The 26,762-nt window shown below is 39.0% G+C and overlaps 1 protein-coding gene and 1 pseudogene across 5 annotated transcripts in view; one reads left to right on the forward strand and one right to left on the reverse strand.

Annotated features, from left to right (window-relative positions):
* Window positions 1-26,762, forward strand: part of TTBK2 (tau tubulin kinase 2) — a 213,527-nt gene that overhangs the window by 67,583 nt on the left and 119,182 nt on the right. Inside the window, exons 2-3 of one of the 5 annotated variants that reach the window (XM_023558736.2) lie at window positions 9,959-10,066; window positions 10,334-10,504. The exons of the other annotated variants lie outside the window; for them this stretch is intronic. The gene's annotated coding sequence lies outside the window, so the exon portion shown is untranslated. The remainder of the gene's footprint in view (window positions 1-9,958; window positions 10,067-10,333; window positions 10,505-26,762) is intronic. 5 annotated transcript variants of the gene reach the window in all.
* On the reverse strand, window positions 79-26,178 carry LOC135232551 (GRIP and coiled-coil domain-containing protein 2-like; annotated as a pseudogene).

The following is a 26,762-nucleotide window of genomic DNA, read 5'->3' on the forward strand; positions in this document are numbered from 1 at the left end:
GTAGTCTGCTCTTTAAGGCTAACATCCCCTTCTTTTTGAGACAGAAAAGCTTCCAAATTGCTTCTAACTGGCTCTTTTCTACTTCTTTTAATTAGTGGTATCTTCTAATTGCTTTTGCAGATAAAAAATTTGCTCCTCAAAGGCTGGCCTCATTTTCTGAATCTCATCTTGCAGTTTTTTAACATTACTTTCAGAGTCACTCTGAAATTTAAGGTGTTCTGAAAGCTCTGATTGTTTATTTCATTGTTTCTTCCAGTTCCTTTTGCAAGCTATCTTTATCTTGACGGTGTTTAGAATGTACTGCTAGTCATTCATTTTCCAAATTTTCAGTTTCTTTCGTGTACTTTCTCTGTGATTGTTAAAACTCCTTGTGCAGATCTTCCACCTTAGTTACAGAATCCTCAGTCTCTTGCTTCATTTTAACATTTTCTTTCTGTAGTGCAAGATGCTGTTGCCTAGTCTCAGCCTTTTCCGGAACTGATCTAGCCGTTCAGTCAATGCCTTAATAATATCATCAGTTCCTTCAGCAACTGGTTTGGATCTGAGTTCTTCGATGTCTTTCCCCAATCCTGTACAGCTTGACTTAGCTTTCCGTATTAGTGTCACCTGCGTGTTGGCAAACTTGATGAAATCTTTCTTGGGCAATGTTGCCAGCGGTTGCTGTTGAGTTGATGCTGACTTCTGGCGGCCCCATGTGTTTCAGAGTAGAACAGTGCTCTGCAGAATTTTTAGTAGCTCTGATCTTTCTTTTTCTTCTGATCTTTCAGAAGTAGATCACCAGAAGTAGATTCCTTGGTGCCTCTGGGTACATTTGAATTGCCAGCCTTTCTTAGATTTCTCAGTTCCCACTACTCATCTTGAACAGGTTCCTCCGTAGGTGCCTGCTGTGGCCCTGCAGCCCCTGCTGCTGATGACACCGCTGTGTCATTTCCATCTGCCTAGATGTTAAACATGTTCTAATCTCACTAAGCAAACTATCTTCAAATCACAATTCAAAATGGATTCAAAATAATCCTATTTGTTATATGTTGATTCTTGTTAACTTCGGTTTCATAGGATATCTCTTTCTGGCCCTGCTGTCAGTTTTGAGGTCCTTTTTAGTATTTGGGTTCCTGGTTTTTTACTGTAAGGACAGCTAATTTTTTTCTGGCATCAATTCGATGATGGGAAACCCTGAGTGCATTGCTAGTTTGTGTTTATCTTTGTATTTTCAGTTTAATGACACACTCTGATATCTGATATTACTGATATTTAAATGTTTGATTTGAATCAAAATTAAATAGAGGCTATAAGGACATTAAAATTATCTTGTTAAGCTCCAGAAGGTTTGATATTGTTGTGGAACATTTGTTACCTAGAGTTTAGTACTAACACAGAGCAAAGGCAGGTGCACAATATAGTTAGTGGAAATAAAAGGGACAAGATGGTATGTAGCCTTGGACCTACAAATTCGTGGCTCTGCAGTCTCTAGTGCGAATGTGTTTCCTTTGTGAACCCCTTATGTTTGAAATTCTGATATATTAGTTTCTATTAAAGGAGCTCTAGTGGCGCAATAGTTAAGTGCTCAACCGCTAACCAAAAAGTCAACAGTTTGAACCCATTAGCCCCTCTACAGGAGAAAAGACTTGAAGATCTACTGTGTAGATTATGGCCTAGGAAACTATATGGGGCAGTTCTGTTCTGTCATATAGGGTTGTGGTGAGCTGGAATCAACTCGACTGTACACAACAACAACAGTTTCTATTAAATAAATGAAATGTGTATTACATAATTCCGGCAAAGTTTATTCTTTTAATCATTGCCTTTTGCCCTAAGATTTCCTAATATCTGAGCTTCTCTGACAGCATTGTACAACACTGTCAGTGATAGGATAATATCCATACGCCTACAAGGAAGACTGGTTAATATGACTATTATTCCAATTTATGCACCAACCAGTAGGGCCAAAGATAAAGAAATAGAAGATTTTTATCAGCTGCTGCAGTCTGAAATTGATTGAACATGCAATCAGGATGCATTGATAATTACTGGTGATTGGAATGTGAAAGTTGGAAACAAAGAAGAAGGATCATTAGTTGGAAAATGTGGCCTTGGTGATAGAAATAATGCAGGATATTGAATGATAGAATTTTGCAAGACCAATGACTTCTTCATTGCAAATACCTTCTTTCACCAACATAAACGGCGACTATACACATGGACCTCGCCAGATGGAACACACAGGAATCAAATTGAGTACATCTTTTTTTTTTTTTTTTTTTGTGGGAAGAGACGATAGAAAAGCTCAATATCATCAGTCAGAACAAGGCCAGGGGCTGACTGTGGAACAGACCATCAGTTGCTCGTATGCAAGCTTAAGCTGAAACTGAAGAAGATCAGAGCAAGTCCACGAGAGCCAAAATATGACCTTGAGTACCTCCCACCTGAATTTAAAGACCATCTGAAGAATAGATTTGACACATTCAATACTAGTGATGGAAGACCAGATGAGCTGTAAAATGACATCAAGGACATCATCCATGAAGAAAGCAAGAGGTCATTGGAAAGACAGGAAAGAAAGAAAAGACCAAGATGGATGTCGGAGGAGACTCTGAAACTTGCTCTCGAATGTTGAGCAGCTAAAGCAAAAGGAAGAATTGATGAAGTAAAAGAACCGAACAGAAGATTTCAAAGGGTGGCTCGAGAAGACAAAATCAAGTATTATAATGACATGTGCAAAGAGCTGGAGATGGAAAACCAAAAGGGAAGAACATGCTCAGCGTTTCTGAAGCTGAAAGAACTGAAGAAAAAATTCAAGCCTTGAGTTGCAACAGCGAAGGACTCTGTGGGGAAAATATTAAACAACCCAGGAAGCATCAAAAGAAGATGGAAGGGATACACAGAGTCATTATACCAAAAAGAATTAGTTGATGTTCAACCATTTCAAGAGGTGGCATATAATCAGGAACCTATGGTACTGAAGGAAGAAGTCCAAGCTGCTCTGAAGGCTTTGGCGAAAAACAAGGCTCCAGGAATTGATGGAATATCAATTGAGACGTTTCAACAAACAGATGCAGCACTGGAGGTGCTCACTTGTCTATGCCAAGAAATATGGAAGAGAGCTTCCTGGCCAACTGACTGGAAGAGATCCATATTTATGCCTATTCCCAAGAAAGGTGATCCAACCGAAAGTGGAAATTATAGAACAATATCATTAATATCACACGCAAGCAAAATTTTACTGGAGATCATTCAAAAATGGCTGCAACAGTATATTAAAAGGGAACTGCCAGAAATTCAGGCCAGTTTCAGAAGAGGACGTGGAACCAGGGATATCATTGCTGATGTCAGATGGATCCTGGCTGAAAGCAGAGAATACCAGAAGGATGCTTACCTATGTTTTATTGACTATGCAAAGGCATTCGACTGTGTGGATCATAACGAATTATGGATAACATTGGGAAGAATGGGAATTCCAGACCACTTAATTGTGCTCTGGAGGAATCTTTACATAGATCAAGAGGCATTTGTTCAGACAGAACAAGGGGACACTGATTGGTTTAAGGTCAGGAAAGGTGTGCGTGAGGGTTGTATTCTTTCACCATACCTATTTAATCTGTATGCTGAACAAATAATAGGAGAAGCTGGACTATATGAAGAAGAATGGGACATTAGGATTGGAGGAAGACTCATTAACAACCTGCATTATGCAGATGACACAACCTTGCTTGCTGAAAGTGAAGAGGACTTGAAGCACTTACTAATGAAGATCAAAGACCACAGCCTTCAGTATGGATTGCACCTCAACATAAAGAAAACAAAAATCCTCACAACTGGACCAGTGAGCAACATCATGACAAACGGAGAAAAGATTGAAGTTGTCAAGGATTTCATTTTACTTGAATCCACAATCAACAGCCATGGAAGCAGCAGCCAAGAAATCAAAAGACGTGTTGCATTGGGTAAATCTGCTGCAAAGGACCTCTTGAAAGTGTTGAAGAGCAAAGATGTCACCTTGAAGACTAAGGTGCGCCTGATCCAAGTCATGGTGTTTTCAGTCTCATCATATGCATGTGAAAGCTGGACAATAAATAAGGAAGACCGAAGAAGAGTTGACGCCTTTGAATTGTGGTGTTGCCAAGAATATTGAATATACCATGGACTGCCAAAAAGGACGAACGAATCTGTCTTAGAAGAAGTACAATCAGAATGCTTCTTAAAAGCAAGGATGCCAAGACTGTATCTTACATACTTTGGACATGTTGTCAGGATGGATCAGTCCCTGGAGAAGGACATCATGCTTGGCAGAGTACAGGGTCAGTGGAAAAGAGGAAGACCCTCAACAGGGTGGATTGACACAGTGGCCGCAGCAATGGGCTCAAGCATAACAACGATTGTAAGGGTGGGTCAGGACTGGGCAGTGTTCCCGTTCTGTTGTGCGGAGGGTCACTGTGAGTCAGAACCAACTCGACAGCACCTAACAACAACAAGTTTCTCTACCAATAATTTGGTTACAGCATGTTGCTAATAAAATTATAGCTCTGTTTAGTGGTCATTTTTTAGCCCAAACTTAGCTAAACTCATATAACATGGGAAATTAAGAAGACAGTGCATAGATCAGCATCCATTGTTACTACTAGGGGGAAAAAAAAAAAAACTGGAAAAGCTAGAGAAAAGATAGCTGTCTCCTTTTCTTTTTCCTATTTTTTTTTTCTTTGTATTTCTCTCAAGAGCTATTCTCAACTCGGTGACATAGAGGCCACAAACAGGTGCTAATGAGCTACCTGTTTCTGAGTTACACAAATCCCAGGAGATCTATTCTACCTTCAGGCAACCCTGTCAGGGTATGTGAGCACTAACTTGGTCTAGACAGTGCCACTTTACCCATCTTTCTCCTTCTGGGCCTTGAGGGAACCCTGGTGGCACAGTGGTTAAGAGCTTGGCTGCTAACCAGAAGGTCGACAGTGTGAATCCACCAGCTACTCCTCGGAAACCCTACGGGGCAGTTGTACTCTGTCCTTTAGGGTCGTTATGACTCACGCTTCAGGGCGAGGCAGGATACAGGTCTGCAGCCCCTTCAAGAGGTTTTCCTGCCTATCTTGGTCATAATTTACTCAGAATCCTAAGTGATAAGGCTTGAAGATCAGTTTAGTACAGTTTGATGGATGGATTGGAGATGCTTGGATGCTAGCTTTTTCTTCTATTTTATCTTTCATACTATGACCTAAAATGTTTTTCCTGCCCACTTACAATCACATGACATTCTATTCCTCAGTCACTTCACTTTCCGAAAAGAAATCTGTATCCTCTAGTCTATTTCAGTGAGATGGCCTTGACTCTTTTCTTGTCTTCCTAACGTATGCCTTTGGCATATTTATGCCCAACAACTTCTTTTTGTTGAGGGTGCTTTGGAGTCTAGACCCTGTGGATAACATTTTTATGGGGCTAAGTCGACGGCACTGGGTGTTTTGGGTTAAGCTGCTCTTGCCTTTCTGATGGCATGATAACTTCCTGTTTGGTTCCAACAAAAAGGCTAAGTGTATAAAAAAAGGGTATATAACCAGAGGCTAACCTTTTACAGGAGCCCTAGGGGCACAGTGGATAAGAGCTTGGCTGCTAACCAAAAGGTAGGCAGTTCTACTCTGACCTGTAGGGTCGCTATGAGTCAGAATTGACTGGATGGCATTGGGAACACTTTATAGTACAGGAAGGACAGGATAGATGCTTGATTTTTCTTCCCGTTTATGTTGTACCCTTATGTGACCAGTGGATTGCTTTTTATTTGTTTAAGTATCACTATGAGCTCATGAATTTTTTACTCATTTTATTTCAACCCATCGCAGTCATTTTTTTGATGCTCAAATTGTAACTTCTTTGGGTAGTAGAAGCCCTTTCATGTTGGCTTCTGTGCCCTTTTGACATAATTTCAAGAATCTTTGATATCACCCTTGCTTCCTGGCACAGCAAGATGTTTCAGACTTTCCTTGAACTTTTCTTGGGCCAGAGATGGAATCAGGAGCCCTGTTTCTCCAAGAAGCCTTATTTTCTTGTAATGGGAAATAATGAAGACTACAATAAGCTCAGACGCTAAGGTGCTAACTGTTGTTGGGCTAACACACTTACTTCTCCCAGGTGGTTTTAATAAATAATGTATTTTGCTTTGTGTTACTTTATTCTTTTGCATACTTTTCAATTTGTCTACTATGTTTATTTTATTTTTAAAATACAGTGGTGTTCTCTTTTAAATTGCAAGTGTCTTAAAGGGCAGGGATTATGTGCAGTTGAACTTGACGTTTGTATTATGCTCAGAGCAAATTGATAGCACAAAATAGCTTCGTGTTTGATGACAGCATACATTTATAAATGGCAGTTGGGAGAATAGGTTAACATAGTTCTTGTATTTCTGGTTATTTCTTCTGAAGCCTCATTGTATACAAGAAAAAGGAATAGTGAAGTTTTAGTATAATTTGTTAAAGAATGCTGAAAATACTAGTTAATAGAGCTTTTTTTTGCATGACTAGGGCATAGACTCTCAAGCCCATACTGTGTTGAGATTTACCTCTTCATTGTAATGAAAGTTGCTTGGCTCTTCCAGAAAATGATTTTATTTGGTTTAGGAATTTGTTTGAGTTTTTTACCTTTGCGTGTAGATTGGTCTAATGTTTTGGGAATTCAGCATATTGTAAAATTGCTATTATTTTTATACTTAGTGTATTTTGTCATCAAAGGAAGTCTTCCTAGGATCTTTAAAAGTTTTTTACATTTATTACTTCTGGTTGCTGTATGAATATGTACCTAATGTAACAAAAGGTTTTTAAAAAAGAATATTTTGTAGATCAGATTTTTCACTTATTTCATATGTGTTTTCCCTTCATAGTGTGTTCAATCTAATGAAGTTTGTTGTAGTATTTAAAAATCACTACTTAAGTCAGTGAATGACTTGAGGGTTGTCCAGTCTTTCTGCCTCATTTGAGCTCCTTCATGCTGTGAATGATTACTGTCATCTTTTGGGCTCTTTCAGAGCACCAGCTTTCGTAAAACTGACGTTTTTCTGTTTTTATAATCCGTTGGATTAGAAGGTAATTAAAGAATTATTTAATTACTTAAAAGTTTTTCTCTTCTAGATTTTACAAGTAAGTGAATATCCTATTAATATTAAGAAATAATAAATGACATTGTTTGACAACCAAATGATTTTTTTTTTTAAATTTTCAGTTGAGATAATTGGCAATTTGTCTTGCCCCATATACATTCAGGCAAAAGCTACATTTTTCTCAGTAGCCCATAAGGAGGAAGTGTATTTGCTTTTTATTTTTGGGGAATTTTTTACTTTCAAATATTGGTCCTGGATTTTATTTTTGCACAAGTTGAGAGTTGGGAAGAGAGGTTACTATTATAGGAGAGCAACTGCTCCTGTTCTGCTTTCCCTGCTTGAAGTCTCCAGCTGCTGCTGCAAAGTCTGATACTCTGTTTCCCCAGTCAAAGGAGTATAAGAACTGCCTAATTTCTGGATCAAACCACTTGTCTATCCAGTATAGAAGACTGCCTGTGCACGTTCCTTCAGAAGGACCTTTCTGTGGCAGAGCATAGTGATGGCACTCTGAGACCTAGAAGGTTAGGGATATACCTTTAAAAATCCACCATTAAATCCTTTAACCTTTTATAAACCTATCATCATCCTTTTTGTTTTTATTGTCAACCTGTGCATTTTTTTTCTGCTTGGTTAACTTTTGCCTGCCCACTTTAGTGTTCGTTCATCTGTTCTGTCAAAGGGTGTTACTCTGGAGATCTCTGAGAACTTTATCTGTTCAATGTGTTTATTTTTACATTTCCCTGCTTGGAAGATTTAGCATTCTCTGCAGGCTTGGGGATTTGTCTATTCAGTGTCTATTCATACAGGAAATAGAATAGGTCTAGGATTTTTTTTTAAGAAGCAGAGATCGATTTCATAATGTATGTATGTGTGTGTACATACATACACACACATTTATATATACTTGTGTATGCACGGAGAAAGTGGAACTATACATAACTCAAGAAGCCATTGAGAATGGGAATTGGAAGGAGAGAGAGAAAATATTTTACTTTTTCCCTTTAGGTGCTTAAGAAATTAAAAAAAAAGACAAACTTTTTATAGTAAAAATGAAATATGATGGTAATTATAAATATCTTCAACATCCACTCTTATGCTTTATCTTCTCTTTCTGTATGCTTTAAAATACATGGCAAATTACTGCATTGTAGCACAATGTATGTAACTAAAAAGCTGTTCTGTGCTGTCAACTTACTTTACAAATGGTTGGTAATTTCTTATTTGTGTGGAGACGAATAGCAGTGGTTGAATACTGTTGTATGCTGGGAATCAAAAAAAAAAAAAAACCAAACCTGTTGTTGACTCATAGTGATCCTACAGGACAGAGTAGAACTGCCCTACAGGGTTGCCAAGGAGTGCCTGGTGGATTCAAATTGCTGACCTTTTGGTTAGTAGCCATAACTCTTAACCACTATGCCACCAGGGTTTCTATGCTGGGAACAGTGCTACTGAATTCTGGGGTCATCCATACTTTATCTTGTTTCAAGATATGATTCATGTTAAGGCCTTCCTCCATTTTTTTTACAAATATTTTTAAGGTTGTGAATGTTCATGGTAAAAATTTAAAACTGAAAATTTAAAAAATTATTAAAAAAAATAAAGCAAAAAGTAAGTTTCTTCTGTCTCAGCCCCTCACTCTCCAAATTTAAGCAGTTACTGATTTCTTGGTTTTTTTCCAGAGATGTTCTATGCATATTATAATCATATATCTCTTCTGTTTATATCTATCAATATATACATATATGTGCCCACATATATATGCAATCATATGAACGAGAGGGAGCAAGAGGGAGAAATCTCCCTCCCTTACCCCTGTGAAGAATTAACTTTACCCAAAGAGTTTGTTCTTTGCAATTTTCTGAGCGGTTAGAGTATTTTTGTTATTCTGGGAGGATCATACCTGGTTATATGTGCTAACAAAGTGAATCGTGGTGGGGGCTGGGCACGCCAGAAAGACCTACCACCTATCAGCCCAACCTCGGCGGGGGCGGGGGGGCTGGAAAATTAAGTTCAGTTACCCAGCCAAGGCTTTAATCAGTTATGCCTACTTAAACCCCAGTAAAACAAATGAAACCCCTTGCTGCCAAGTCGATTCCGACTCATAACAACCCTATAGGACAAAGTGGAACTGCCCCCTAGGGTTTCCAAGGAGTGGCTGGTGGATTCCAGCTGCTGACCTTTTGGTTAGCAGCTGTAGCTCTTAACCACTGCGCCACCAGGGCCTAATATTTGTGTAAATCCACTGGTAAAACAACACTTGAGGAAATAAAGCAAGTTACAATGACAAATTTCAGTTTTGTTTTAAACATATAATGTCCAAAAGTATATATGTTTAAAAAAGTGTGACCCTGAGGTGGCTTTTCCCCTTTTCATCAATAAAATTATTACAGGATTTGCTTATTTATTTTTAATTTCTTAAAAACAAAATTATACAGTTTAAATAATCACCCAGTTCTACAATGTTTGTTATGAAAAACAGTAGTACAGGTTGTGATTCCAGGAAAGATTGAGTAAACATACTTCACCCCATTTCTTATACTGAATGCAAGTATAAAATCTGGACAGAATGTTTGTAGTGCTGTTTGAGAACTCTGAAAAGTAAATAGTAGGAGAAAGATTGTGGAAGACCACCAGAATTCAAAGTACCACTGAACTGGCCGTTTTTTTCCTTTCAGTATGCTCTGACCTGAACTCAGTGTATCCTGAAACTTGAAAGTGAACATTAACATGGACAGAAAGAGCTCCAAGCCCTTTTAGTTCTGATTGAAGAAGTGGAAAAGGGGTCTCCTAATACTCAGTAGAGTGTGGAAATCCCATGTCTTTTGTTGTTTTTCCCCACCCCGCACATCGTTCTCTTTTTCTTTTCTTCATTCTCTTGTACCTAAGCAATCCTGGGCAGTGACAGCAGCTGCAGCAGTTGGGACTGACAGAAGCCTGAAACTCAGAGGGAGAGGAATTTTCTTCACTAGCTGGAGGAGTTACAGTCTCAAAAGAGTGAGGCAAATCCCCATTGCTTTTCTTTTCCCTCTGTCCCTCTGTGGCTTGGCAGTTACGGGGAGTGCAGCAGAATGAGATTAATAAAGCCCAGCTTTCTTTTTGGAAAACTGGAAAAGGGGCCCCCCAAGGAGGGTTCCCCAAGAAATCAAAATTTTGTGGGAGAGGGAGGAACTTGGGAAACTGACCACTTAAAGTCATTTACGGACTCTGAAGCTGAGTTCCAAGCTGTGCATGCATGAGTCTGATCCTTAATATCATACACAGACGTTGAAACTGGATACTGGATGGAGCACATATGGAACAGATGCAGTATGACTGCAAAAACTTTGAAAACTGAACTGATACTGGAAACAACCCACAGAAGGCTGGTCAGAACTTGAAGCTTGAACTCAACTGGGTCAGTTGCTGGCTAAAACAAAAGTAACAGCATTCTTGGTGAGACTTAAATAAGACCCACAGTCTAATAATGTGATCGTCTTAGTCATCTAATGCTGCTATAACAGAAATACCGCAAGTGATTGGCTTTAACAAAGAGAAATTGATTTTCTCACACTCTAAACCCAACCCAATGCCATCGAGTCGATTCCAACTCATAGCGACCCTACAGGACAGAGTAGAACTGCCCCATAGAGTTTCCAAGGAGTGCTCTAGTAGGCTAAAAGTCCAAATTCAGGGCATCAGCTCCAGGGGATGGCTTTCTCTCTGTCTTGGCTCTGGAGAAAGGTCCTCATCATCAGTCTTCTGCTGGACTAGGAGCTTCTCTGCACAGGAACCCCGGATTCAAACAACACACTCTGCCCCCAGTACTTCTTTCTTGGTGGTATGAGGTCCTCCTGTCTCTCTGCTTCTCTATTTTATGTCTCAAAAGAGGTTGGCCTAAGGCTCTATCAAATCTTGTAGGTCTCATCAATATAACTGCTTCTATTCCATCCCTTAACATCATAGTGATAGGATCTACAACACATAGGGATATCACATCAGATGACAAAATGGTAGACAATCATACAATACTGAAAATCAAGACGTAGCCAAGTTGATAGATATTTTGGGGGGACAGTCCATGATGGTGATATCCCAAATGCCCAGAATGCAGTCCAAAATTATTCAGTGTAAAAAGAACCAGAAAAATCTGAACTTGCTATTATTGTTGTTATTACTTGCCTTCATTAAGGGAATGCAAATTAAAACCATGGTGAAATGCTACTACACTCCTATTGTTGTTGTTGCTAGTTGCTGTCAAGTTAATTCTGGCTCATGGCAACCCCCATGGCAATCATAGGGTTTTCAAGGCTGTGACCTTTTGGAAGCAGATTGCCAGGCCTGTCTTCCGAGGCATCTCTAGGTGGGTTCAGACTGCCAGCCTTTTGGCTAGTAGTCAAACGCTTAACTTGGAATAGCTTAAATAAAAACTGTTGATGCTACCAAGTGATGGCAAGTATATGGAGCAACTGAAACCCTCACACATTGCTGGTGGACATGCAGAATGATACAGTCACTCAGGAAAAGAGTTATAGTTACCATATGTTAAACATTGACTTAACATATGAACCAGCAATCTTACTCTTGTTTAAATGATACATTTCCCTTGATGGTTATCTTGAGTGAAGAATTTTGGCTCTTGGTGAACCAGTTAGAATGTAGGAATTGTTATGTGGACATCCTTATGAAAGCCAATGGGAGCCTTTGTTACCCAGACTCCTAGGCTAAATTCTTTTTGCTAGGGACTTGATTTAGTTCGGAATCGACTCGACGGCACTGGGTTGGTTTACAGGACACTTCTTTCAACTTTTCCATCATTGTCTTAGCAGTTTACTCAGTCAAGCCCTGTGTTTCCGCTTTTCTAGCTAATGTATTGATTTCTCTATTCTCGGAAACTTTATAATGCTTATTATTTGTTTTTATAAGCTGTCATTTGATTTTATACTGTATTAGTCTTGTAATGAATTTGTTTATTTCAACAAGGTTATGAATTGTTTGATGACAAGACCCATGTCTTAGGTTTTCTATCTCCCGTGGTATAGCTATTTGATGAATTTTTGAAAAAAAAATTTTATTGTGCTTTAACTGAAAGTTTACAAATCAAGTCAGTCTCTCATATAAAAATTTACATACACCTTGCTATATACTCCTAATTGCTCTCCCCATAATGAGACACCCCACTCCTTCCTTCCACTTTTTTCCTGTCCATTCTGCCAGCTTCTAACCTCCTCTGCCCTCTCATCTCCCCTCCAGATAGGAGATGCCAACATAGTCTCAAGTGTCTACTTGATCCAAGAAGCTCATTCTTCACCAGCATCTGTTTCTATCCCGTTGTCCAGTCCAATCCCTGTCTGAAGAGTTGACTTTAGGAATGGTTCCTGTCCTGGGCTAACAGAAGGTCTGGAGGTCCTGACCACCGAGGTCCTTCTAGTCTAAGTAATACCATTAAGTCTGGCCTTTTTATGAGAATTTGGGGTCTGCACGCCACTGCTCTCCTGCTCCCTCAAGGGTTCTCTGTTGTGTTCCATGTCAGGGCAGTCATCGGTTGTAGCCGGGCACCATCTAGTTTTTCTGTTCTCAGGCTGATATAGTCTCTGGTTTACGTGGCCCTTTCTGTCTCTTGGGCTCGTAATTAACCTTGTGTCCTTAGTGTTCTTCATTCTCCTTTACTCTGGGTAGGTTGAGACCAATTGATGCATCTTAGATGGCTGCTTGCTAGCATTTAAAGACCCCAGATGCCACTTTCCAAACTGGGATGCAGAATGTTTCCTTAGTAAGTTTTATTATGCCAGTTGACATAGATGTCCCCTGAAACCGTGGTCCCCAAACCCCTTTGAAGCATTCACTTTATTCAGAAAACGTCTTTGCTTTTGGTTTAGTCTGGTTGTGCTGACCTCGCCTGTATTGTGTGTTCTCTTTCCCTTCACCTAAAATAGTTCTTATCCACTATCTAATTAGTGAATACCCTTCTCCTTCCCTCTCTCTCTCCCCACTCTTGTAACCATCAAAGAATATTTTCTTCTCTGTTTAAAGTATTTCTTGAGTTCTTGTAATAGTCGTCTTACACAACATTTGTCCTTTTGCAACTGACTAATTTCACTCAGCGTAATGCCTTTCAGATTCCTCCATGTTATGAAATGTGTCACAAACTCATGACTGTTCTTTATCGATGCGTAGTATTCCATTGTGTGAATATACCATAATTTATGTATCCATTCATCCATTCATGGGCACCTTGGATGCTTCCATCTTTTTGCTTTTGTAAACAGTGCTGCAGTTAACATGGGTGTGCATATATCTGTTCATGTGACAGCTCTTATTTCTCTAGGATATATTCCAAGGAGTGGGATTGCTGGATGGTATGTTAGTTCTATATCTAGCTTTTTAAAGAAGCACCAAATCGATTTCCAAAGTGGCTGTACTCTTTTACATTCCCACCAGCAGTGTAGAAGTGTTCCAGTCTCTCCACAACCTCTCCAACATTTATTATTTTGTGTTTTTTTGATTAATGGCAGCCTTGTTGGTTTTTTTTTGGTTGTTGGAGTGAGATGGAATCTCATTGTAATTTTTTTTTTACACTTTTTGTTTTAAAATAATTTTTATTGTGCTTTAAGTGAAAGTTTACAAATCAAGTCAGTCTCTTACACAAAAACCCATATACACCTTGCTACACACTCCCAATTACTCTCCCCCTAATGACACAGCCTGCTCTCTCCCTCTACTCTCTTTTTTTGTGTCCTTTTCGCCAACTTCTACCCCACTCCACCAACTCATCTCCCCTCCAGGCAGGAGATGCCAACAAAGTCTCAAGTGTCCACCTGATCCAAGAAGCTCATTCCTCACCAGCATCCCTCTCCCACCCATTGTCCAGTCCAATCCACGTCTGAAGAGTTGGCTTCGGGAATGGTTCCTGTCCTGGGCCAACAGAAGGTCTGGGGGCCGTGACCACCGGAGTCCTTCCAGTCTCAGTCAGACCATTAAGTCTGGTCTTATGAGAATTTGGGGTCTGCATCCCACTGCTGTCCTGCTCCCTCAGGGGTTCTCTGTTGTGTTCCCCGTCAGGGCAGTCACCGGTTGTAGCTGGGCACCATCTACTTCTGGTCTCAGGATAACGTATTCGCTGGTTCACGTGGCCCTTTCTGTCTCTTGTGCTCGTAATCACCTTGTGTCCTTGGTGTTCTTCATTCTTTGATTCAGGTGGGTTGAGACCAATTGATGCATTTTAGATGGCTGCTTGCTAGCATTTAAGACCCCAGACGCCACTCTTCAAAGTGGGATGCAGAATGTTTTCTTAATAGATTTTATTATGCCAATTGACTTAGATGTCCCCTGAAACCATAGTCCCCAGAACCCTGGCCCCGCTACGCTGGCCCTCGAAGCATTCAGTTCGTTGAGGAAACTTCTTTGCTTTTGGATGAGTGCGATTGTGCTGACTCCCCTGTACTGTGTACTGTCCTTCCCTTCACCCAAAGTAGTTCCACAAAAGAATGTTTTCTTCTCAGTTTAAACTGTTTCTCAAGTTCTTATAATAGTGGTCTTATACAATATTTGTCCTTTTGCAACTGACTAATTTCACTCAGCATAATGCCTTCCAGGTTCCTCCGTGTAATGAAATGTTTCACAGATTCCTCACTATTCTTTATCGATGCGTAGTATTCCATTGTGTAAATATACCATAATTTATTTATCCCTTCATCCATTGATGGGCACCTTGGTTGCTTCCATCTTTTTGCTATTGTAAACAGAGCTGCAATAAACATGGGTGTGCATATATCTGTTCATGTGATGGCTCTTATTTCTCTAGGATATATTCCAAGGAGTGGGACTGCTGAATGGTATGGTAGCTCTATTTTTAGCTTTTTAAGGAGGTGCCAAATCGATTTCCAAAGTGACTGTACCCTTTTCCCTTCCCACCAGCAGTGTAGAAGCGTTCCAATCTCTCCACAGCCTTTCCAACATTTATTATTTTGTGTTTTTTGGATTAATGCCAGCCTTGTTGGAGTGAGATGCAATCTCATTATAGTTTTGATCTGCATTTCTCTAATGGCTAATGATCATGAACATTTCCTCATATATGTGTTAGCTACCTGAATGTCTTCTTTAGTGAAGTGTCTATTCATATCCTTTGCCAATTTTTTAATTGGGTTATTTGTCTTTTTGCAGTTGAGTTTTTGCAGTATTACGTAGATTTTAGAGATCAGGCGCTGATGAGAAATGTCATAGCTAAAAACTTTTTTTCAGTCTGTAGGTAGTCTTTTTACTCTTTTGGTGAAGTCTTTGGATGAGTATAAGTGTTTGATTTTTAGGAGCTCCCAGTTATCTACTTTTTCTTCTATGTTTTTTATAATGTTTTCTATACTGTTCGTGCCAAGTATTAGGGCTCCTAACATTGTCCCTATTTTTTCTTCCATGATCTTTATCGTTTTAGATTTAGGTCTTTGATCCATTTTGAGTTAGTTTTTGTGCATTGATTGAGGTATAGGTCTTGTTTCATTTTTTTGCAGATGGATATCCAGGTATGCCAGCACCATTTGTTAAAAAGACTGTCTTTCCCCATTTAACTGTTTTGTGGCCTTTGTCAAATATCAGCTGATCATATGTGGATGGATTTATGTCTGGATTCTCAATTCAGTTCCATTCGTCCATGTATCTGTTATTGTAGCGGTACCAGGCAGTTTTGGCTACTTTGGTGGTATAATAGGTTCTAAAATCAGGTAAAGTAAGGCCTCCCACTTTGTTCTTGTTTTTCAGTAATGCCTTATTTATCTGGGGCCTCTTTTCCTTTCCTATGAAATTGGTGATTTGTTTCTCCATCTCATTAAAGAATGTTCTTGGGATTTGGATCAGAATTGCATTAACTGTATAGATCGCTTTTGGTAGAATAGACATTTTATAATGTTAATTCTTCCTATCCATGAGCAAGGTATGTTCTTCCACTTAATTTAAGTCTCTTTTGTTTTTTTTGCAGAAGTGTACTGTAGTTCTCTTTGTATAAGTCTTTTACATCTCTGGTAAGATTTATTCCTAAGTGTTTTATCTTCTTGGGGGCGACGGTCAATGGCATTGATCTGTTGATTTCCTCTTTGATGTTCTTTTTGTTCGTGTAGAGGAATCAAACTGATTTTTGTATGTTTATCTTGTATTCCGATACTCTGCTGAACTCTTCTATTAGTTTCAGTAGTTTTCTTGAGGATTCCTTAGGGTTTTCTGTGTATAAGATCATGTCATCTACAAATAGAGATACTTCTACTTCTTCCTTGCCAATCTGGATGCCCTTTATTTCTTTATCTAGCCTACTTGCTCTGGCTAAGACCTTTAGCACAGTGTTGAATAAGAGTGGTGATAAAGGGCATTCTTGTCTGGTTCCCGATCGCAATGGGAATGTTTTCAGGCTCTCTCCATTTAGGGTGATGTTGGCTGTTGGCTTTGTATAAATGCCCTTTACTATGTTGAGAAATTTTCCTTCTATTGCCATTTTGCTGAGAGTTTTTATCATGAATGGGTGTTGAACTTTGTCAAATGCCTTTTCTGCATTAATTGATAAAATCATGTGATTCTTGTCTTTTGTTTTATTTATGTGGTGGAGTACATTAATTGTTTTTCTAATGTTGAAGCATCCCTGCATACCTGCTATGAATCCCATTTGGTCATGGTGAATTATTTTTTTGACATATTGTTGAATTCTATTGGCTAGAATTTTCTTGAGGATTTTTGCATCTACGTTCATGAGGGATATAGGTGTATAATTTTCTTTTCTTGTGGTATCTTTACCTGGTTTTGGTATCAGGGATATGGTGGCTTCATAGAATGAGTTTGGTAGTATTCCATCCTTCTCTATGCTCTGAAATACCTTTAGTAGTAGTGGTGTTAACTCTTCTCTGAAAGTTTGGTAGAACTCTGCAGTGAAGCCGTCCGGACCAGGGCTGTTTTTTTGTCGGGAGTTTTTTGATTACCTTTTCAATCTCTTCTTTTGTTTTGGGTCTATTTAGTTGTTTTATCTCTGTTTGTGTTAGTTTAGGTAGGTAGCGTGTTTCTAGGAATTCATCCATTTCTTCTAGGTTTTCAAATTTGTTTGAGTATAGTTTTTCATAGTAATCTTGATATGATTCTTTTAATTTCAGTTGGGTCTGTTGTAATATCACCCATCTCATTTCTTTTTCAGATTATTTGCTTCCTCTCCTGTTTTTCTTTTGTCAGTTTGGCCAATAGTTTATCAATTTTGTTGTTTTTTTTCAAAAAACCAGCTTTTGGTCTTGTTGATTTTTCAATTGTTTTTCTGTTTTCTATTTCATTTAGTTCAGCTCTAATTTTTATTATTTGTTTTCTTCTGGTGCCTGTGTGTTTCTTTTGTTGCTCTCTTTTTATGTGTTCAAGTTGTAGGGATAGTTCTTTGCTTTTGGCCCTTTCTTCTTTTTGGATATGTGCGTTTATTGATATAAATTGGCCTCTGAGCACCGCTTTTGGTGTGTCCCAAAGGTTCTGATAGGACGTGTTTTCATTCTCATTGGATTCTATGAATTTCTTTATTCCATCCTTAATGTCTTCTATAATCCAGGGTATTGTTCAGTTTCCAAGTGTTTGATTTCTTTTCCTTGCTTTCCTGTTATTGATTTCCACTTTTATGGCCTTATGGTCAGAGAAGATGCTTTGTAATATTTTAATGTTTTGGATTGTGCTAAGGCTTGCTTTATGACCTAATATGTGATCTATTCTAGAGAATGTTCCATGTGCACTAGAAAAGAAAGTGTAGTTGGTTGCTGTTCGGTGGAGTGTTTTGTATATGTCTACGAGGTCAAGTTGGTTGATTGTGGCATTTAGATCTTCCGTGTCTTTATTGAGCTTCTTTCCAAAAGTAGTGTGTTGAAGTCTCTTACTGTTATTGTGGAGCTGTGTGTCTCACTTTTCAATGTTGATAGAGTTTGTTTTATGTATTTGGCAGCCCTTTCTTTCATTGGGTGCATAAATATTTAATATGGTTATATGTTATTGGCATAATGTCCCTTTAATCATTATATAGTGTCCTTCCTTATCCTTTCTGATGGATTTAATTTTAAAGTCTGTTTGGTCAGAAATTAATATTGCCACTCCTGCTCTTTTTTGATTGTTGTTCGCTTGATATATTTTTTTCTATCCTTTGAGTTTTAGTTTTTTTGTGTCTCTGAGTCTAAGGTGTGTCTTCTGTAGGCAGCATGTAGACGGATCGTGTTTTTTAACCCATTCTACCACTCTCTGTCTCTTTATTGGTGCATTTAGCCCATTTACATTCAGGGTAATTATGGATAGGTATGAGTTTAGTGGTATCATTTTGATGACTTTTTGTGTGTGTGTTGACAGCTTCCTTTTCCCACTTGATTTTATGTGCTAAGTAGATTTTCTTTATGTATTGTCTTTCCCTCATATTTCTTGTTGTTAATTTTGTTTCTGCTGAGCCTGTATTTTTCCCTTGTATTTTATTTTGATGAGTAGGATAGTTTTTCTCCTTTGTGGTTACCTTATTTTTTACCTTTATTTTTCTAAATATGAAACTAACTTTTATTTCTTTGTATCGCCGTATGTTCCTCTTCATACGGAAGGTGTATGATTACATTTCTTAGTCCCTCTTTATTATTTTAACGTTGTCTTTTTTATAATAACATCGCTGTTACCCTGTGTTGGGCTTTTTTTAAATCTTGCTTTGTTTTTTTTTTTTTTTTGGATTTCCCTGTCTAGGTTGACTTCTGGTTGCTCTGCCCAGTGTTCTAGTCTTGGGTCGATACCTGATATTATTGATTTTCTTACCAAAGAACTCCCTTTAGTATTTCTTGTAGTTTTGGTTTGGTTTTTATGAATTCCCTCAACTTGTGTTTATCTGGAAATGTCTTAATTTCACCTTCACGTTTAAGAGACAGTTTTGATGGATATATGATTCTTGGCAGGTAATTTTTTTCCTTCAATTTTTAAAATATGTCATCCCACTGCCTTCTTGCCAGCATGGTTTCTGCTGAGAAGTCTGAACTTACTGGCTTTCTCTTGTAGGTGACTTTTCTTTTATCCCTTGCTGCTCTTATAATTGTGTCCTTATCTTCGGTTTTGGCAAGCTTGATAATACTATGTCTTGGTGACTTTCTTTTAAGATCTACCTTATGTGGAGTTCGATGAGCATCTTGGATACAGATCTTCTCGTCTTTCACAATATCAGGGAAGTTTTCTGCCAACAAATCCTCAACAATTTTCTTTGTATTTTCTGTTATCCCTCCCTGTTCTGGTACTCCAATCACTCGCAGGTTATTTTTCTTGATAGAGTCCCACATGATTCTTAAGCTTTCTTCATTTTTTTAATTCTTTTATCTGATTTTTCTTCAAATATATTAGTGCCAAGTGATTTATCTTCGAGTTCAGAAATTCTAGCTTCTACTTGTTCAATTCTGCTCCTCTGACTTTCTGTTGAGTTACCTAATTCTGTAATTTTATTGTTAATCTTCTGAATTTCTGATTGCTGTTTGTCTATGGATTTTTCCAGCTTATTAAACTTTTCGTTATGATCCTGAATAATCTTTCTGAGTTCTTCGGTTGCTTTATCTGTGTGTTCCTTGGCTTGTTCTGTGTATTGCCTCATTTCCTTCCTGATGTCTTGAAGGGTTCTGTATATTAAACTTTTGTATTCTGCATCTGGTAATTCCAGGAATGCAGTTTCATCTAGAAGATCCCTGGATTCGTTGTTTTGAGAGCCTGTTGAGGTGATCATGGCCTGTTTCTTTATGTGACTTAATATTTACTGTTGTCTCCGAGCCATCTATAAGTTATTGTATTAGTTTATGCTTGCTTACTGTGTCGTTGCTGCTTGCTTTGTTTTGTTTTGGTATACCCCTATGGGTTGGTTGAGTGAGCTAGCTTGATTATTTTCGCCTTTGGAGCTCTGGTGTCTTGTCCCCAGCTGGCCAAAGCTGTTATCAGGTATATCAGTCTAGGAGTCCGTTCACTTTTCTTGTATGAATTCAGCTCAGGTTTCCAGGTAGCTGATATCAAGTGTGTGGTACAGGCTCTGTCCTACAGTCTTAGAGTGGCAGGGGTGATTGGCATATATACCAGTATCTGATTGCAGCAGGGGGTCACACTCTGAACAAGGCAGGGGGCTGAGAACCGACCCCCAAGTATCTCTGAGGAAAACACATCTCTGTTCCCTAGAGTGTGCTGGTGGGTGGGCTTTGCAGAGGGACCATGGGCACCCAAAGATTTTTTTGTAAGGACTGGGAGGTACCAGTTATCCCTGGTCCCCTGTCACAGGTGCCTGGGCGACCCAAGTGGAGCCACCAGTCCTTAGGTCCCTGTTGTGGGTAGGTGAGGACCTTGTTTAATAGGCAAAGCAAGGTCAAATGTCAAACACCCACCTCTCCACCGTACTGCTGAAATGGTTGGAGTTTGCCAACAAGGGCCTAGTCTCCTGAATTAGGCCCACAGGTCCATGCAGAAGGAAAAGTTGCTCAAGGTCCACGGACGGTTTATGCCTGGACAGGAGCCGCTTCTGTCCTGAGTTCCCCCAATTAATGGAGCTAGCAAATTATCTTTTCCCCCCAGTTTAAAATTTTCTCCTTCCCTATGGCCGGGAGAATCGCTCCAGGTGCTCACCAGGGTCTATCTCAGGCCTAGGGATTCAGCCAGTGAAGCCAGCTTAGGGGTAGGGGGATGTGGTAAAATATATGCAAGTACTTAGCTTTTGCCGAGAGCGCCCTTCTGCTCAGGTTTGGGAGGTGTGAGTGGGCTGTGTGGCTGGCTGCTTCTCCCTGAGGAAACTGCGGCCGAACGCTAGTACCAGCCCGCCACCGCAGCAGCTCCGGGAATGGTGCCTGAGGGCTCCCCATGATTCAGGTCCGGCAACTCCTCTCTGCCTCTGAACGGTCTCTTCCTTCCCCTGCCCCTCAGTTCGTTGTCTAAGCTTGCCTTTGATGCTCGGGGCTCCCAGCTTGTCACAAATACGCTGGTTTCACTTGTTTTTTTGGGTCTCTGTTGTAAAGAGGGCTCCACGGAAGCGTCTGTCTATTCTGCCATCTTGGCTCCGCGTCCCTAATTGTAATTTAGATTTCCATTTCTCTAATGTCTAATGATTGTCAGCATTTCCTCATGTATCTGTTACCTACCTGAATGTCTTCTTTAGTGAAGTGCCTGTTCATATGCTTTGCCCGTTTTTTAATTGGGTTATTTGTGTTTTTGTAGTTGAGTTTTTGCAGTATCATGTAGATTTTAGAGCTGAGGTGCCGATCGGAAATGTCATGGCTAAGAACTTTTTCCCAGTCTGTAGGTAGTCTTTTTACTCTTTTGGTGAAGTCTTTGGATGAGCATAGGTGTTTGATTTTTAGGAGCTCCCAGTTATCTAGTTTCTCTTCTTCATTGTTAGTAATGTTTTGTGTACTGTTTGTGCCATTTATTAGGGCTCCGAGCATTGTCCCTATTTTTTCTTCTATGATCTTTATCATTTTAGATTTTATATTTAGGTCTTTGATCCATTTTGAGTTAGTTTTTGTGCATGGTGTGAGGTATGGGTCTTGTTTCATTTTTTTGCAGATGGATATCCAGGTATGCCAGCACCATTTGTTAAAAAGACCACCTTTTCCCCATTTAACTGACTTTGGGCCTTTGTCAAATATCAGCTGCTCGTATATGGACGAATTTATGTCTGGATTCTCAGTTCTGTTCCATGGATCTAGGTATCTGTTGTTGTACCAGTACCAAGCTGTTTTGACTACTGTGAGGGTATAATAGATGCTAAAATCAGGTGGAGTGAGGCCGCCCACTTTGTTCTTCTTTTTCAGTAAAACTTTCCTTATCCGGGGCCTCTTCCCCTTCCATATGAAGTTGGTGATTCATTTCTCCATCTCATTAAAATAACGTCGTTGGAATTTGGATTGGAATTGTGTTGTATCTATAGATCGGTTTTGGTAGAATAGATATTTTTACAATGTTAAGTCTTCCTGTCTATGAGCAAGGTATGCTTTTCCACTTATGTACGTCTCTTTTGGTTTCTTGCAGTAGTGTCTTGTAGTTTTCTTTGTATAGCTCTTTTACATCTCTGGTAAGATTTATTCCTAAGTATTTTATCTTCTTGGGGGCTACTGTAAATGGTATTGATTTGGTGATTTCCTCTTCAGTGTTCTTTTTCTTGGTGTAGAGGAATCCAACTGACTTGTGTGTGTTTATCTTGTATCCTGATAATCTGCTGAACTCTTCTATTACTTTCAGTAGTTTTCTTGAGGATTCCTTAGGGTATTCTATGTATAAGATCATGTCATCTGCAAATAGAGATACTTTTATTTCTTCCTTGCCAATCTGGATGCCCTTTATTTCTTTATCTAGCCTAATTGCTCTGGCTAGGACCTCTAGCACAGTGTTGAATAAGAGTGGTGATAAAGGGCATTCTTGTCTGGTTCCTGATCTCAAGGGGAGTGGTTTCAGACTCTCTGCATTGAGGATGATGTTGGCTGTTGGCTTTGTATAAATGCCCTTTATTATGATGAGGAATTTTCCTTCTATTCCTATTTTGCTGAGAGTTTTTATATGAATGGGTGTTGAACTTTGTCAAATGCCTTTTCTACATCAGTTGATAAGATCATGTGGTTTTTGTATTTTATTTATATGATGGATTACATTAATTGTTTTTCTAATGTTGAAGCATCCCTGCATACCTGGTATGAATCCCACTTGGTCATGGTGAATTATTTTTTTGATATGGTGTTGAATTCTGTTGGCTAGAATTTTCTTTAGGATTTTTGCATCTATGTTCATGAAGGATATAAGTCTGTAATTTTCTTCTTTTGTATTGTCTTTACCTGGTTTTGGTATCAGGGTTATGCTGGCTTCATAGAATGAGTTTGGGAGTATTCCGTCCTTTTCTATGCTCTGAAATACCTTTAGTAGTAATGGTGTTAACTTTTCTCTGAAAGTTTGTTAGAACTCTGCACTGAAGCCATCTGGGCCAGGGCTTTTTTTGTTGGGAGTTTTTCGATTTCCTTTTCAATCTCTTGCTTTGTTATGGGTTCATTTAGTTGTTTTACCTCTTTGTGTTAGTTTAGGTAGGTAGTGTGTTTCTAGAAATTCATCCCTTTCTTCTGGGTTTTCAAATTTGTTAGAGTACAATTTTTTGTAGTAATCTGATATGATTCTTTTAATTTCGGTTGGATCTGTTGTAATATCGCCCATCTCATTTCTTATTCGGGTTATTTGCGTCTACTCCTGTTTTTCTTTTGTCAGTTTGACCAATGGTTTATTAATTTTGCTAATGTTTTGAAAGAACCAGCTTTTGGTCTTGTTAACTCTTTCAGTTGTTTTTCTCATCTGTATTTCATTTAATCCAGCTTTAGTTTTTATAATTTGCTTTCTTCTTGTGCCTGAGAGCTTCTTTTGTTGGTCTCTTTCTTTTTGTTCAAGTTGTAGGGATAATTCTTTGATTTTGGCCCTTTCATCTTTTTTGTATGTGTGCATTCATTGCTACAAATGACCTCTGAGCACTGCTTTAGCTGTGTCCCAAAGGTTCTGATAGGAAGTGTTTTCATTCTCACTGGATTCTATGAATTTCTTTATTCCCTCCTTCATGTCTTCTATAATCCAGTCTTTTCTGAGCAGGGTATTGTTCAGTTTCCAAGTGTTTGATTCCTTTTCTCTGCTTTTTCTGCTGTTGATTTCTACTTTTATGGCTTTGTGGTCAGAGAAGATTCTTTGTAATATTTTGATGTTTTGGATTCTGCTAAGGCTTGTTTTATGACCTAATATGTGGTCTTTTTTAGAGAATGTTCCATGTTCAGTATAAAAGAAAGTATACTTGGTTTCTATTGGGTTGAGTATTCTGTATATGTCTGTGAGGTCAAGTTGGTTGATTGTGGCATTTAGATCTTCTGTGTCTTTATGGAGCGTCTTTCTCGATGTTCTGTGCTTCACCGAAAGTGGCGTGTTGAAGTCTCCTACTATAATTATGGAGACGTCTGTGTCACTTTTCAATGCTGTTAGAGTTTGTTTTATGTATCTTGCGGCCCTGTCATTGGGTGCATAAATAATTAATATGGGTATATCCTTCTGGTATATTGTCCCTCTTATCATCATATAGTGTCCTTCTTTATCCTTTGTGGTGGATTAACTTCAAAGTCTATTTTGTCAGAAATTAATATTGCCACTCCTGCTCTTTTTTGATTGTTGTTTGCTTGATTTATTTTTTTTCTATCCTTTGAGTTTTAGTTCGTTTGTGTCTCTAAGTCTGAGGTGTGTCTCTTGTAGGCAGCATATAGACGGATCATATTTTTTTATCCATTCCGCCACTCTCTGTCTCTTTATTGGTGCATTTAGTCCATTTACCTTCAGGGTAATTATGGATAGGTATGAGTTTAGTGCATTCATTTTGATCTTTTTTTGTGTGTTGTTTACAGTTTTTTTTTTCGCACTTAATTTTTTGTGCTGCATAGTTTATATATTGTCTTTTCCTCTTGTTTGTTGTTGTTGATTTTTTTCTGCTGAGTATTTTTTCCTTGTGTTTTATTTTCATGAGTAGGATTGTTAGTCTCCTTTGTGGTTACCTTAATATTTATCCCTATTTTTCTAAGTTGATACCTCACTTGATTTTCTCTCCATGTGGAAGATCTGTGCCCGCTTTATTTAGTCCCTCTTTGTTGATTATTGTCAGCTTTTACGTAATGACATCACTGATTCCATGTTTTGAGCTTTTTTTTTTTTAAATCTTGATTTGTTTGTATGATTTCCCTATCTGAATTGATATCGGGATGCCCTGTTCTGTGTTCTAGTGATGGGTCAATATCTGATATTATTGATTTCCTATCCAGAGAATTCTCTTTAGTATTTCTTGTGTTTTGGTTTGGTTTTTGCAAATTCCCTAAGCTTCTTTTTCTCTGTAAATGTCTTAATTTCGTCTTCATATTTGAGAGACAGTTTTGCCAGAAATACAATTCTTGGCAGGCAGTTATTCTCCTCAGTACTTTATATATGTCATCCCATTGTCTACTTGCCTGCATGGTTTCTGCCAAGTAGTCCGAGCTTATTCTTATTGACTCTCCTTTTTAGGTAATGTTGCATTTATCCCTGCCCAGTCTTAAAATTCTCTCTTTGTCTTTGGTTTTGGCTGGTTTGAGTATAATATGTCTTGGTGATTGTCTTCTAAAACCTACGTGATGTGGAGTTCGATGAGCATCTTGGATAGATATCTTCTCATCTTTCATGATATCAGGGAAGTTTTCTGCCAACAAATCTTCAAGAATTTTCTCTGTATTTTCTGTTATCCCTCCTTGTTCTGGTACTCCAATCACTTGTGGGTTATTTCTCTTGATAGAGTCCCACATGATTCTTAAGTTTTCTTCATTTTTAAAAATTCTTTTATCTGATTTTTCTTCAACTATATTGATGCCACGTGCTGTATCTTCAGTCTCACCAATTCTGCCTTCTACTTGTTCATTTCTGCTCCTCTGACTTTCTGCTGAGTTGTCTAATTCTGTAATTTTATTGTTAGTGTTCTGAATTTCTGATTGCTGTCTCTATGGATTTTTGCAGCTTATTAAATTTTTCATTATGTTCTTGAATTACCTTTTTAATTTCTTCAGTTGCTTTATTTGTGTGTTCCTTGGCTTGTTCTTGGTATTGCCTGATCTCCTTCCTAGTGTCTTGAATAATTCTGTATATAATCTTTCGTAATATACATCCAGTAATTCCAAGAAGGCAGCTTCATGCAGAAGATCCCTTGATTCTTTGAGACCTTGTTGAAGCGATCATTGTCTGCTGTTTTATGTGATTTGGTGTTGACAGTTTTCTCTAAGCCATCTAGAAATTATTTACGTTGGCTTACTATATCCTAGCTTCTTGCTTTGTTTTGTTTTGGTATGTCCAAATAGGTGGCTTGAGTGAGCTAGCTTGATTATTTTCACCTTTGAAGCTCTAACGTGTTGTCACCAGATGGCTAGAGCTGTTATCAGGTATAATCAGCTTAAGAGTCCATGCACTTTTCTTGTATGGATTCAGCTCAGATGTCCAGGTAGTTGGTCATCAAGTGTGTTGTACAGATTTTATCCTACAGTCTTAGAGGGGAAGGGGTGGTTGGTGTAGGTACCAGCATCTGGTTTCAACAGTGGGTTATGCTCTGAACAAGGCAGGGGCCGGACAACCATCCCCTGAGTGTCTATAAGGAAAGCATGTCCCTGTTTCCTAGAACACACAGGTTGGTAGGTTCTGCAGACAGACTGTGGGCACCCAGTGCTTTTGGTTGTAAGGACTGGGAGGTACCAGTTATCCTTGGACTTTTGTCTCGGGTGGCTGGGTGACTTGAGTGGAGCCAGCCATCCTTAGGCCCTAATGTGGATAGGTGAGGACCCTGTTTAATAGGGAATGCATTGTCAAACATCAAACCCACCTCTCCACCACACAGCTGAAACAGTTGCAGCCTGCCAACAAGGACCTATTCTACCGAAATAGGCCCACAGGTCCATGCAGGGGGGAAAGGTATTCAATGTCCATGGACCATTTATGCCTGGACAGGAGCTGCTTCTGTCCTGAGCTCACCAGGTTAGTGGAGCTGGCAGGTTATCTTTTCCGCCAGTTGCGAATTTATACCTTCTCCAAGGCCAGGAGAATGTCTCTGGGTGCTCAGCAGGACATCTCTCACGCCTAGGGAAATGAAAAGCTGCTGAAGCCAGCTTGAGTGGTGGGGGCACGGTAAAATATACGCAAGTACTTAGCTTTTGCCGAGAGCAAT

This window comes from Loxodonta africana, chromosome 10 (assembly GCF_030014295.1).
Source record: "Loxodonta africana isolate mLoxAfr1 chromosome 10, mLoxAfr1.hap2, whole genome shotgun sequence".
NCBI lineage: Eukaryota > Metazoa > Chordata > Mammalia > Proboscidea > Elephantidae > Loxodonta > Loxodonta africana.